At 43.2% G+C, this 14,480-nt stretch overlaps 1 long non-coding RNA gene across 1 annotated transcript; it reads left to right on the forward strand.

Moving 5' to 3' along the window:
* The first annotated feature begins 12,439 nt into the window (after positions 1–12,439).
* On the forward strand, positions 12,440–14,167 carry LOC120744656. The gene is made up of 2 exons (XR_005698426.1): positions 12,440–13,637; positions 14,042–14,167. It is a non-coding gene; the product is annotated as an uncharacterized LOC120744656 (long non-coding RNA).
* Positions 14,168–14,480: the final 313 nt, after the last annotated feature.

Raw genomic sequence — 14,480 nt, forward strand, 5'->3', positions numbered from 1 at the left:
ACCCCTGTGCCACTGTTCCTATGGAGGCTTCCTTTGCACTTTGTGAAAACTTTTTGAATCACTTCATTACAAAAATCTCAACCTTACAAACTCTGCATTCACAGGCGGTGTTAGACCTAGATCCACCTTGTAAATGCTCGACTGTTTTTCAGCAGTTTGAGCCTTTGACCTTTTCTGCATTGAAGGAAGTAATTGATCACTTAAGACTGTCTAATTTCCCACAAGATATTCTTAAAGATATATCCTTAAAGAAGCTCTTCATGTCGTTGGGCCTTAGGACTGTTCGATATAACGATATATATCAGATGACGATATAAAAACATCTATCGTTTCATTTTACACTATCGTTTGTTTCGTGGTGTCGCAAAATAAACTGTTTATGGCAATATTTTCTCATGGTTCTGATGGTCACTGTAGTGGCTATATTAATTTCTTTAAGTTCTCTCTTTCTCTTATATTTAATATAACCACACTACGGACGGACAAGCGCCTGTTTTTATGCGTTGTCGTTAGCAACAGCGACGGTAAGACCATCGCGTGTCCGCTTGTTTATGTTCCACATAAACCTTTCACAATAAAGCTCAGGATCCTGTTGAGACTTTTCAAAATAAACTGAATTACGTGAAAGAGCAGATTATTTACAGATGAGAAGTAAAAAAGAGCCGTCAGGTGTTAAAAACTAAACCTTAGACGCAAACGTTAGAACAGGCTTTTCCCCGCAGCACGCCGTGTAATAAATACTCACAAAGAAAATGGCGGCCGTTACAACGTACGTCTAAAAATGTATCGTTTCATGTATCGGTTACAACACTCGACTCCAGGTACACGACACGCAGCTGGAAACAATTCACACAAGTCGAGCTGCCCGAGATTCACAGAATTTACAGAAAATGTTACATTTTTGTGATTTTAAAGTTTTAAATAATATGGCGCCCTGTTATTTAAATGAACTCCTCAACATGTACGACCCCAAAGAGCACTGAGATCATCTAGCCAGATGGTCTTAGCACAACGAAGGTCTCGACTGAAGCACAGAGGAGATCGGGCCTTTGCTGTAGCAGCACCCAGAAAAATCTGCCAGAGGAGATTCGTACTTCAGACACTATTCAGTCTTTTAGATCACGTCTTAAAACTCTTTTTGACTTTGGCTTTTAATTCGAGTTCAGTATGAGTACCATCAGGCCTGTTTTTATTGTTAATTCATTGTCTTCTTATTTACCTGTATTTGTTTCTCTATTGTTTTCTCTTGTTTTTAACCGATTGTGAAGCACTTTGGTCAACTCTGTTGTTTTTAAATGTGCTATACAAATACATTAAGAATTGAATTGATTGTGGAGACCATTTGAGTACAGTGAACTCAATGTCATGATCAAGAAACCACGGTGTGGTAACATGGTGTGTTATCCTATTGGAAGAAGCTATAAGAAAATGGATACATGGTGGTCATATGGTAAATGGCCTGTATTTATATAGCGCTTTACTAGTCCCTAAGGACCCCAAAGTGCTTTACATATCCAGTCATCCACCCATTCACACACTGGTGATGGCAGCTACATTGTAGCCACAGCCACCCTGGGGCGCACTGACAGAGGCGAGGCTGCCGGACACTGGCGCCACCGGGCCCTCTGACCACCACCAGTAGGCAACGGGTGAAGTGTCTTGCCCAAGGACACAACAACCGAGACTGTCCAAGCCGGGCTCGAACCGGCAACCTTCCGATTACAAGGCAAACTCCCAACTCTTGAGCCATGATCATAAAGGGATGGGCATGTGTAACATGGTGTTGGCTGTATTAATTCATCTTCATGTTTGTTGTGGGAAGTTGCCACTGGTTTGGCAGTGGTTTTGTGTGTCACATTTGCTGTTAGCCAATGGCTGTGATGAGGTTGGATTCATTGAAGGCAGGTGTGTTTGGTTGTGCTGACACTGCAGTCTACTTATAGCCCACACTACACACACTGCTGTGATATTTAGTCTCTCTGTGCAGGAATGTAATATGACCAGATCTAAGATTACTTGATTTAAATATATTTATAATGGATAGTTTGCTTCTCTGTGAATTGTATAATGAAGATGCGGTGATATTTCGTCTTTCTGTGCAGGCCAGGGCCTACTATATGTCGCAGCCTAAAGGCAGAGTTGGTGGGTCTTGGAGGACAACTGCTGATCCCTGTTAAAGTGGTTGACATGTAAAGTGCAACTGACCTGTGGCATCGGCTCTCTGGCCTTGGACTGCGTCTTTTATGCCTTTTGCAAATGGGACACTAATAAATGATCTTTTAGAATTTTATTGGTTGTCATCTTTTGCCCACAGGTGAGACGGTTGGTGAGACCTAGAATCTCTGTTTTATTACACATGGTGAACAATTTACTTAGATAGTCACTGATCACATTACACCACCAGCAGCATCACCTGGACTGCTGCTGGTTAAAGGATGGATTCATGCTTTCCTGTTGTTTGCACCAAATTCTGACCCTGCCATCCAAAAGTCAATACAGAAATCAAAGACTCATCAGACCAGATCCAGTTTCGATAGGTCTGTGTGAATTTTAGCCTCACTTTTTTGTTCTTAGAAATATTAAATGGACTTTTACTTAAATAGAACCTTTCTATTTTTTGAGCACTGAGAGTGATTTTTTTTACTACGACTTCACTAAGTCTCATTCCCAAACATCCATACAATGCTTATATCTATGCCTTAACACTTGCTAACATTCACACCCACTCTGATGGATGCCTTGGGGGCAGTTTGGGGTTTAGTGCTTTAGATGCACTGACCTTCTAAATGACCATCTAAGCTGACAGGAGTGTGGACTTCAGACCATTTGCTTCAAGATTTAACATGCTGTGTGTCCAGATATTATGTTCTGCACACTTCGGTTGCAGTGAGAGTGGATATTTGAGTCATTACTGCTTGCCTCTCAGTCTAAACCAGTTGGTCATTTTCCTCTGACTTCTGGGACAAACAATCATGTCAAAGTCACTTAAATTATGTTTAAGCCTCTACCAGAGGCCTGGGAGCTTGAGGGTCCTGCCCAGTATCTTAGCTGTTGCCAGGACTGCGCTCTTCTGGACAGAGATCTCCGATGTTGTTCCCGGGATCTGCTGGACCCACTCGCCTAGCTTGGGAGTCACCGCACCTAGTGCTCTGATGACCACTGGGACCACTGTTACCTTTACCCTCCAGATCTTCTCCAGCTCTTCTCTGAGCCCTCGGTACTTCTCCAGTTTCTCGTGTTCCTTCTTCCTGATGTTGCTGCCATTGGGAACCGCTACATCTACAACTACAACCATCTTCTTCTGTTTGTCTACCACCACTATGTCCGGTTGGTTAGCTACCACCATTTCGTTCGTCTGTATCTGGAAGTCCCACAGGATCTTAGCTCGGTCATTCTCAACCACTCTTGGGGGCATCTCCCATTTTGACCTCAGGACTTCGGCACAGATGTTTCTGTATACTATGCCGGCCACTTGGTTATGGCGTTCCATGTATGCCCTGCCTGCTAGTATCTTACACCCTGCTGCTATGTGCTGGATTATCTTAGGGGCATCTTTACACAGCCTGCACCTGGGGTCTTGCCTGGTGTTATAGACCCCAGCCTCTATGGATCTTGTACTCAGAGCTTGTTCCTGTGCTGCCATGATTAGTGCCTCTGTGCTGTCTTTCAGTCCAGCTTTGTCCAGCCACTGGTAGGACTTCTGGATGTCAGTCACTTCCTCTATCTGCCGGTGGTACATACCGTGCAGGGGCCTGTCCTTCCATGATGGTGCCTCCTCTTCCTCCTCTTTCTTGGGTTTCTGCTGCCCGAGGTATTCACTGAGCATGCGGTTCGTTGGGTCTTCGTGGATATTCATTTTCTCATTCTGGACTGTGGTACTGACACTCATCAGTCCCTGGCTTCTTTCCTTCCACTTAGCATACAGCCTCAGGGTGCTGAACTTGTGGTGCAACCTCCCGGCTCTTCCTGGTTTTGATGTCAGTGGCTTCTATCTTCTCTATTGGCCAACTTATTATCCCAGCAGGGTACCTGATCACGGGCAGGGCGTAGGTGTTGATAGCCTAGATCTTGTTCTTACCGTTCAGCTGACTTGCCTGACCCTCTGCAGGTACTTGGTGGTTGCAGCTTTTCTAGCGGCCTCTTCATGGTTCCCATTTGCCTGTGGGATCCCCAGGTACTTGTAACTGTCCTCTATGTCTGCAGTGTTGTCTTCTGGTTGTTGGATCCCTTCAGTTCTGACTACCTTCCCATGCTGGTGTTTCCACCTCTGGCTGGAGTCCCATCACCGCTAAAATGCTTCACCTGGGAGTAATATGGGCTGCCGGCTTCTTAAGTCCAGTGCTCACAATCACTCACCGCCAGAATGTCTGTTAATGATCGTTAGTGTAGGCCGTTACTGTTTCATGTCAGCGTTTCATAGTGTTGCTTGCACTTACCTGAGTTATCCTCTTCGCTTACAGTGATTTTCCAGACACCACTTACCATCACTGCAATACTCTCCTCAGCTCCATCGCTGGTCTGCTTGGCAACTTCATTGACTCACTCCTCCAGCCTGCCTGCCTCCCTGCCCAACATTTGGAGAAAGCTTGCATCATAGCTCTGGATTAAGACTGTTTCAAATTTGTCCATTTCCTCCTGGATAGTACTGTTTTCACTTATGCTCTTTGCTTCTGAGTGCTGTCTACATCTGAGTCCATACACCTGGTGGCCACTTGGCCCTGACAGCTAGTCTTGTTAATGATCTCACTGAGGGGGTTCAGGTCTATGCAGAATAGCAGAGGGTGCAGAGCGTCTCCTTGGTAGATCCCACACTTGATGGTCACTTGTGCTATTGGCTTGAAATTGGCCTCAAGTGTTGTACACCACATTTCCACCGAGTTCCTGATGAAGGCTCTTGGGGTCCTGTAGTTCTAGACATTTCAGGATTCAGGCATGGGGAAGTGAGTCATAGGCCTTATGTAATCAATCCAGGCAGTGCACAGGTTGGTCAGCCTAGTCATGCAGTCTTACCTTACTGCTTGGTCTACCAGTAGCTGGTGTTTTGTGCCTCTGGTATTCTTGCAAATTCCTTTCTGTACTCTGCTCATCTACTGAGCCATTTGCTTGTTCATCTTAGCCGCTATGATGCCTGACAGGAGCTTCCATGTGGTACTGAGGCAGGTTATTGGTCAGTAGTTGGAGGGGACCGGTCCCTTCTGGGGGTCCTTGAGGATCAGGACTGTCCGGCCTTCGGTTAGCCATTCTGGGTGTCTCTCATCGACTAGCAGCTGTTTGACTTGTACTGCCAGACGCTCATGAAGTGCAGTTAGCTTCTTAAGCTGAAGGTGTGAACCATGTCAGGGCCTGTGTACCATAAACCTATGCATACAGATCAGTATTTAAGGTCTGACTCTCATCATCCACTGGAGCATAAACTGGTCATCATCAGGATGCTACAACACAGAGCGAACACCATCCCCACAAACACAGCAGCCAGGGAAGCAGAAGAACATCACACCAAGAAGGCCCTGAGTAAATGTGGATATCCCAGCTGGACTTTTGTCAAAGCTATATATATATATATATATATATATATATATATATATATATATATATATATATATATATATATATATATCAATTCGTCCTTGACTTTCATTCCACATATTTGAGTTTTAAATAATATATGAAAGTTTCATTATATTCAGACTTTTATTCCATATATTCAATGTCTTATCAAACACTCAAACAATTTGAGACGTTGATTTTAATATATACAATAATTGCCTGAACAGCATTCTACTGAGTTACAGATGAGAAGTAGCAACTTAATCAGTGCCTGGAACAATGGCTGTTTAATAAGCTAAAGTGGAGGCGAGTGAATATGTGATGGTGAGGTAAGCGGGAAGGGAGAGAAGGATGAGGACAAGGGATGATACTCATATGAAATAGAGCAAAGCCCATCACAATGCACTAAGAGGCGAGTCAGCACAGCTGCCATCCATATTTTGTTTAGGATTTGTATTTTTTTCCTGCACCACACTGCATCTTTTTTTCTTCATTTCACTCTGTGAAACATATAAAGCACACTCCCACTTGGACCTCATTCACCAGCCAAAGGCATTTATCTACGAGTCTTCTCACACATTTGCATCAGAATTACCTCCAGAGGTACTGATGTTAAACTCTCAAACCACTGATTCTGCGGATCACTTAAGCCCTAAGCTTATCTGGGTTATTATAATTTTTGGAGGGATTTATAAAATCACATTTCATGAGGGAATATTGAACCACAGACCATTCCCAAGGTGTTATTTCCAACATGCACGCACAGACACACACTTGTTTACCTATTTGGTGGCTTGGCATTGTAGACTGAAGCACGTATCCTCCTGCAAATCCGCTTTAGCTCCGTTTATGGATACCTCTGTAAATTGCCTCATTGCATATCAGGCTCAAAGTTTAGAAAGTTGATCAACTTTAATTTGAAGAGTAGAAGCTGAAAACGGGAGTGAACAAATTAAATAGGTCAAACAGGCAAGGACCCTGTAATTTAATTTATTTTGGTTAATTTATCTTATGTTCATTCTTATAAAAATGTTAGCCTATTTGGAACATGCAGATGGATAAAGCATATAACCTGTTAACGTTCGCTGGAAAACACAATCAACAAACACAGTTTTGGAAACTTCTTGACAGTTTTTTTCTTTGTGTGGACCGGAGGACTTAAAATGAAATACGAGTCCTTGTGTACATTTCTCAATCATAACTTGTGCTTGTAAATCATACACATGTGTTGGCCTTTTGAGACTCATATAATTAGGGTTAGTTTGAATTTCAGACACATGCTGGAGAAGCATAGTGTTGGGAACTAGAAGATTTTTCCTTTCAAATCGAGTCTGTTTGCATTTTTAAGGTTTTACAAATGAGAAAATAAATAAAAAGGAGTAGTAGTGAACTCAATGCTTCCCTAAATGACACTAATGCGAGTTTACAATCTTGCATCTGCAAAATATCATCGGGCTTCTGAACATTTGCGTATTTGGCACGTGGTTAAAATGAGTCTAACTGTTCACTTCAGTACATGTGATCTGGAGGATATTATGAGGCTAAAACTGAACAGTACATCCAAATTCAAACAAATCAAATGCACATATGTGCATTCTTACTGTCAACAAGATAAAGAATATTTCAAGCTGCAGGAAGTGAAGGGGTTGAAATGAGTGAGCAAGTTGAAGGTTTTGCGTCACCATGTACCACAACCCCAGCCCGCGAACAAGATAAGGCAGCAGGTGTCTCAGTCTGTGTTCAGGAAGTTCATATCACGATCATAACGTGTTTGCTTGCAGTGACTCTGGGAAAAGAGAAATAAAAGCTTCAGTGTTTCGTCTTTTCACTTGGTGGTTAAAACGATATGTAATAGCATTTTTCAATTCTGCACATATAGTTTCTTGCAGGATATGACAGATAAATGGTTACTCTGTAAACTATTGTGCAAGTCCACAATTTGAACTTTAATTTGACTCAAGGAAGGTGCATGAAGGAAAGGAAAGAGGCACTTAGACCGGCTGTCTTTAGCAAAAGTGCAGAATCGTTAATGGCCATCATGTGTTTTCCTGCGTTTTGTGAGGCATCTCGACTCATTTTCACTTGAATGCGGATCGCCTGTTTGTCTTTTCAGAGACAGGCAATTCACATTTTGCCAGCTTTTATGCAAACTCAACTAAACTGAGCTTTTTTCCCTTTGAATTGTACCATTTTATGGTTGTAACAGTGCTCGAAAGGCTAGCAATGTTGCCCCAGAGGGCCCACAGCACAGCCACAGCCTTTGTACACTGTGATGTCCAGAAAACAGCACATGTCTCTGCCTGGTGATTTTTAAAAGCTCAGCGTCTTTTCTTTTTTATGGTGACGGGAGGATGCTCCCTGGTGAGTACTGTGCTTTTAATTACTTGAAAGTTTATATTTGATAAAAATGCATGGTAGTTTCCTGAGATGACGATGATGATGATGAACATCATGATGAAGAACAATGACCACACATTTCGTTTTAGGCACCTTTCGAAACACTCAAGGCCACATAAAACAATGGAACAATGTGGAATATCACTGAGAACAGAAGATTTGAGTGAGTTAGCGAGTTTAAAGAGGTCCACCTGAGACGGGTCTGAAAGTTGAGTCAGTATTCCAGATGTTTGGAAAGAGAGCATTCCAGAGGCAAGGAGCTGAAGATCTGAAGGTTGTACACTCCATGACAGTCAAACAGGGGGAAAGATGGTGAGACAGACAAAAGAAGAAGATCTGTGAGTACAAATGGTGTGCTGACATGCAGCAGTTGAAAGAGGGACTGGGGAGCAAGCTTTTAAAAGTAAGGAGCTGAATCTTAAACTCAATTAAATATTTAACTGGAGCCAACGGAGCTGCTGAAGTATGAGCATAAAGTGACTAATGGAGGGACTTCTGGTGATGATGTGAGAACACTGGACCAACTGATGTTTATGAACGGGGGCAAAACCAAAATAAAGAAAAGTACAGTGATCAATGCAGTACGAAGGAACCTTAATCAAAGCTGCAGGAGAATAAAGATGTGATTCCAAACACGGAGGGTGGTGGGTTTAGTAGACATGTAGAGCTGGGTGTCATCAGCATAACAATGGAAACCAAGTCAGATGTAGCTCACTTAATGTAAAACATGTTTTACGTTAACAATGTTGTAACTTTATTTTGGAAAGGTGCATTTTAAATAAAGTTCATGCTTTATTATAAGAATCATTGTTTTGTTTATTGTTGCTAGTTTTTGGTTGTTTATTTGCATGTTTGCAAGATCGCAGGAAACAAACTACCACTACCAAACGACATGGTATTATGACTGGAAACTGCTTATTGTTCCAGGTTGTTTGGGTTTCTCAATAAACCTATTTTACTCCTCTTTTTTACACTTTTTACATCTCAGTTATCAGCGGACAGTTTCTAATAAAATTTTCCTCCTTGGCTGGTAACATGAAAATACTGCGACCTCCAGGGAGCTGACATTCATAAATAGACACAGACATGAAAGGGAACCAAACTAAATGAACCTAGACCCAGCACCAGGGCTCTCAGACAAACACCAAAAACGCCCAGGACCATGACACCTAACAGACAAGCCGACTGCATTCGACATTTGTGTCCTTACTTCCACCTCTGGCAGAGTCCTAGAAAACTTTAGGATTGGTGGTGAATGCAGCCTTACAATCACTGTTACGTCCATAAGTAGAAAATCCAGATGATTTCTGATTCTAACCTGTGATTAACGCCCAGTTCTTCTTTCTTTTATGCTCCGTTTCACATGGAACCTGGAGGAAACATTTATTTTGAGTAGTTGTAATTACTGCTACAAGTTAACTGATTTTTCTAACAATAAAGACTTTAATGATTATCTTCCTCCGTATCACAGAGTCCAGGCAGAGGCGTGCATCTTATCATTTCCATGTTGAGCTCCTAGCATGTATGGGCTGACACTTTCCATCAAACTTTACTGACGTGTATGACACAAAGGAGGCAAGTCTTTCGCCTAGCAGCCCATCGTATCCCATACTCCTCTGCTCTCTCGCCCAATTAAAAATGCATCAGGGAGTGGATTAGATGCATGGTCCTAGCTCTACTGTTCCAGACTGTGAAGCTGTCACAGGAATGGATAGGTTAAGGGGTGGGGGGTGGACAGACAGACTGGATGGAGGGAAGAAGAGGGATGGATGCGTAGCCCCCCCCCCCTCACAAATCCTTCCTTTTTACTTCCTCTGTCACTTCTGAGCCCTCCCCCACCCTCAGTCACGTCTTTTATTTACGGTTCCTCCCTCAGTGGATTCATTCCTCACCTGTCTGTGGGCTTGAGTTTCCTGCAGCTTCCCTCCCATTCATTCTTGCATCCCCCCACTCTTGCTCTCCAGCTGTTTGCCTCTATGGCTCACTTTGCCTACCACTGATCTGCCTACATGTCATCCATCTTGTCCTTTTTTGCCATAAAAAATCATGCTTCCACACATTTGGCTGTTAGAGTAAATCAGACTGAGGGGGAAACACATATGACGGATGTAAAGGATGCACTTATGTATGTGACACACTGTGAATCTGAGAAAAGCTCCAAGGCCACAATGTATGAAATTTGCTCTGAAGTGTAACGTGACATCCTGACCCTAGGCTGTGAGGTAAAGGGTTAAAGCCCCATATGTTGACCAGTCCTTTCTAAAAGGTGTGTTGTTGTTGAATAGTCCAACTGATCAAATGTAGTCTGACCTGTATTATGTCGTGTCCCCAGTGTACACACACCCTGTGGGAATATCCTGCAGTGTTTGGCATCGTGGAGGTTTGGAGGTCAGTGCCTCATAGATAGGTGGGGGATATTTATCCAAATAACAATGATAAATAATAAAATCTCAACCCTGTGTTTCCCCGCACAATGGTTACTGGCTTCACCTCAGTATTAACTGTTGGATGAACTGTTCCTTTTAGTTTGTATAGAATCCTATCAGTCAAGGGAAAGCAATGTTTTGAAGGCGCTGCACGGGTTCGCACACTCACACCTTTCTGATCTTTTAAATTGGTACAAGATCACTGAGGTCTGCGGATGAAATGCTCCTGGCTGTCCCGAGGTCCAGATTAAAGCACAGAGGTCGGCCTTTGCTGTGACTGCTCCTAAACCGTGGAACGGCCTCTTCACAGCAGCACCTCCCCAACACCGGACACTTTTAAAACCCGTCAGAAAACCTACTTTTATTCCTTGGCTTATAAATCAGAACGAGTTTGTACTTGTATTGATCTTATGATCTCTAATTTTATGATTCTTTTTCTTAACTCTTATCAAATCTCTCTGTGTTTTTAGTTCTTTTAATTATCTTAACTGTACAGCAGCTTGGTCAACGGTTGTTGTTTTAAATGTGCTATTTAAATAAATGTGACTTTGAAAGGGCAGAGCAGAGGAGTGTAGTAAACTGGTCCTCATCATTGTCAGTCCAAAGTCCCTGTGAACAGACTTGAACAGCAGCTGAGTGACTCTGTGCTCAGCTCAGTGTGTCTGACACGGTGATGTTAAAACTATCCCGTCTGTTTGACTTCACACAGAGACAGAAGTAGAAAAACTGTTTGGAGCTGCTTCCGAAGAAGCTCGGGCTCCTGGCTCCTGACCATTATTAGACCACACTGCTTGATACTTTGTAGTATGTGTACAGGGTGGTGCTCATATGAAGCACAGCCAAACAAGAGATGTCAAGAAACAAAGTGTCAAAAAATGAGGCACATCGTGCCCCAAACACACTTCTGATTTCATTAAAGTGCTTTTCCTGTGTTTGTTTTTAGTCCATCCATGTTCTGCTGCTGACTCAGGTCACAGTCCTGTTTCTTCTGTTTCTTAATATTATTTATAATAGTTACACTCGTAGATATTCACTAATATCTCGTAAGTTTAAAGCTGATCAGAACAGTGTGGGTCTCTGGAAATGATCCGATTGATCTTTAGCTTCTGCAACGTATCCAGCTCAGCAGGTGTTTATCGATCACTTTTTAAAGATCCTTACGTTTGTGTCTCAGCTCGGCCTCTCCCCGCGTACGTACAGTGACCATTCAGAGAGAAGCAGACAAAGTTGGGACTCGTCGTCGGGCTCAATCATAACCAGACCCAGCTCTCATGACTGCATGAAATGTAGCTCATTTGGAAACAGTTAGTGTTTTTTCGAGAGTACCTTTAACATTTCTGTTGCAATCAAAAGTCAAAGTGATCTAAAAATAGTAGCCAGACTTTTTCTTTCCCCTAAATAATAAATATAAAGTGACTGGATGTAACGCTAATAAAAGCGGATGATGCCTGGACATCCTGACAAAATGCTCCAGAATAAAATGAAATAAAATGAGTCCAGTTTTCAGTTTTTTCATGTATATATGATTTAAAGCATATGCCGTTTGCAGCTGGAAGATATAATAGATGTCTTTGCCATCTACAACTCATGAAACTTTTATATATGTGTGCTCATACTTGTTGTATTTCATCATCTCATCAGCGTCATTTTCCGAGAAGAAAAACCCAACAGGTTAATACCCTTAGTGGGAAAGCATTCAGTCAGCATCCAGAGGACAGCAGCTCGTGGTGCTCGGTGGTGCTTCTCCTTCAGAGGAGGAGGGTGGTGTCTGCATATGTTACATATACTGTAACATTTTCTCCACCAAACGCTTAAACCAGGGTTTTAGTCGGACCGAGCCAGCGGCGGGGTACAGCGGTAACTCCACCCCTCTCACGTACGCTCGCCGCCTTTGACATCCGCTCTGTGCTCCTACGCCATCAGGTCCCAGCTCTAAGGAAATTTACATCTCTTTGAATGTGACGCTTAGAAAAAGAGAGCAGGGAAGACGGAAGAGGAGGAAAAAAGAAGATAGGGAGGGCAGCGGAGGAAGCAGGTGATGGAAGGAAGGAGGAAGGAAGCTTTGGTGTGTGTGTTTGGGGGGCTGGTGATGGTGTGTGTTTGGGGGAGGGGGGTTGGGGGACTAGATTAAATTTTGCCGTCTAGAAAATGAGAAAAAAGGGCCCCCCCTATCTCTGGGAGTCTACTGGGGAGATCTTTATTCTGATTCTTGTTAGAATTGTTTATCACTGTGACAGAGCAGGCTGGGGTGGAGATAAAGGCAGTGCTCCATCACAGCGCTGACAGTGGTAGGACACGCGCTGGAATGAAAGGAGCCAGGGAAATATTATTAATAGATGCTGACTTGATTTGCCTCGATTGCACGTCAAGAAGTGGGGGCCAGGGCTTGATTGCAGCCCTATGAAGTTCTGTCCAAAAGGGAAGCTATTTTTCATTAAGTGATAGAAGTCTTCCCTCTCTCTGTCTCCTCTCCCCTTGCTTTCCAAGGAGCTGATAACATATGCAGTTTATTCTAAGCATGCTGATTTGTGTCAGTGCAGCAGAGAAGAAGACGAGTGGATGGAGGAGAAATCGGTAAGGAAAAACCCGGGGCCTTATCTCACCTTTCACCGTAGAAGCCGTCCTGCTGGTGTGATGCTATTTTTTGGTAAAAGAGGTAAGAACCCCGGCGTGGACAATCGGCCTATCACGGGCATCTGTAAAGCCACGCAGAGCTGCAGCACTCCCCTCCATCCCTCTCTCTCTTCTGACAACAGATAAAGAAGAAGTCTATAAAATGTGATTACACAGGCAACATGTTCATGGGCACAGATACGCCGGGGCACACTTTATTTTTAGAGTGTTGCATTACTAATGGATATACAGGAAGATGAGGATTTACACCCGCCCACGTACAATGCAGGCAGATATGAGCGCGCAGAGTCTATGCATCACATTTATGTGCAAAGCATAAAACAAGCCTCCCCTCCCCCCATCTCCTCCCCATCACCCCATCACTAAAAAAAGAAGCAGAGAAAAGAAAGAAATTGATTCAAAAAAGGATGAAATGCAGCTTTTTTTTGGCGTGTCTGCCATGCGGCGCAAACTTCTGAATTTAGGAGGTTCGGTGCAAGTTTGCTTTTCGTCTGTGTGTGTGTGTGTGTGAACATTTCCAGGCTGGAGGACGGCAAGAACCAAGAGAAAAGGCACCTTTAACCTGCTCCTGCTGGACTGCAGAGCTGACGGAGTGTGTGTGCAGCACAGACAGATGGAGGAGCCTGCAGCAGGGTGAGTTTTTCTTTTAACTTTGGAGTTATCAGAGAGAATAGACTCTCCGCACCTCCGTTCCTCCTCCTGTTTGCCCACATCGCTCTCTTTTTGTCTACTCCTCGCTCCGCTCGCGTGTAATTAAGTCGGCCGCAGATAATTTATGCGCTGATATCTCCATTGGTTGCTGGCATTCCTGCGAAAACCCTCAAAAATGTTTCTTTAATTGGATCCTATTGGCAGCACCCTCTTTGCCTTCTAACATTTACCATATGAAATTTTTAGATTGGTAAATATTTCCTCCAGTGGATCATCATATTGGGTTGCGTTTCCCCCTGATGCTGACATTTGCTGATAGTTTCATGTCGTTTTCAACATTGGACCATTTCCTTTCATTTTCTTCTATATGTTATGATTGTCTGCAGGTGACGTGGAGAAGAAACAGATGAAATTAGCAGTGAAGAGAAAGCTAAATGTCAGAATCTTCTGTGTTCTTTCAAAGCAATTATTCCTTAATGAAATAAAGCTGCACTGCTGGGTAAAATAACAAATGTTGACTGGTGATGTTTAAAGCGGTGTGTGTGTGTGTGTTTGCACAGGAGTGTGGGATTTCACTTAGCCCATTTAAATCTGAACTAATTCACTAAGAGCTCAAATGGGCTTGTTCTGCTAACTGAGGTCAACAGTTTCAAACGAGCTATTAAACGGCTCCTGTAAGTGACAAATCTTGGAGTGCAATTTGAGAGCCTCTTAAGGCGCCACTTTCTCTCCCCTGCACCCTAATAACTTCGCCAGATATGTGAGAACGCTATTAATTACGCCACTTAATGCCTCCGTGCCACACCCCGCACTCAGAGGAGCTTG

This window comes from Simochromis diagramma, unplaced genomic scaffold (assembly GCF_900408965.1).
Source record: "Simochromis diagramma unplaced genomic scaffold, fSimDia1.1 OVJJ01000426.1, whole genome shotgun sequence".
Lineage (NCBI taxonomy): Eukaryota > Metazoa > Chordata > Actinopteri > Cichliformes > Cichlidae > Simochromis > Simochromis diagramma.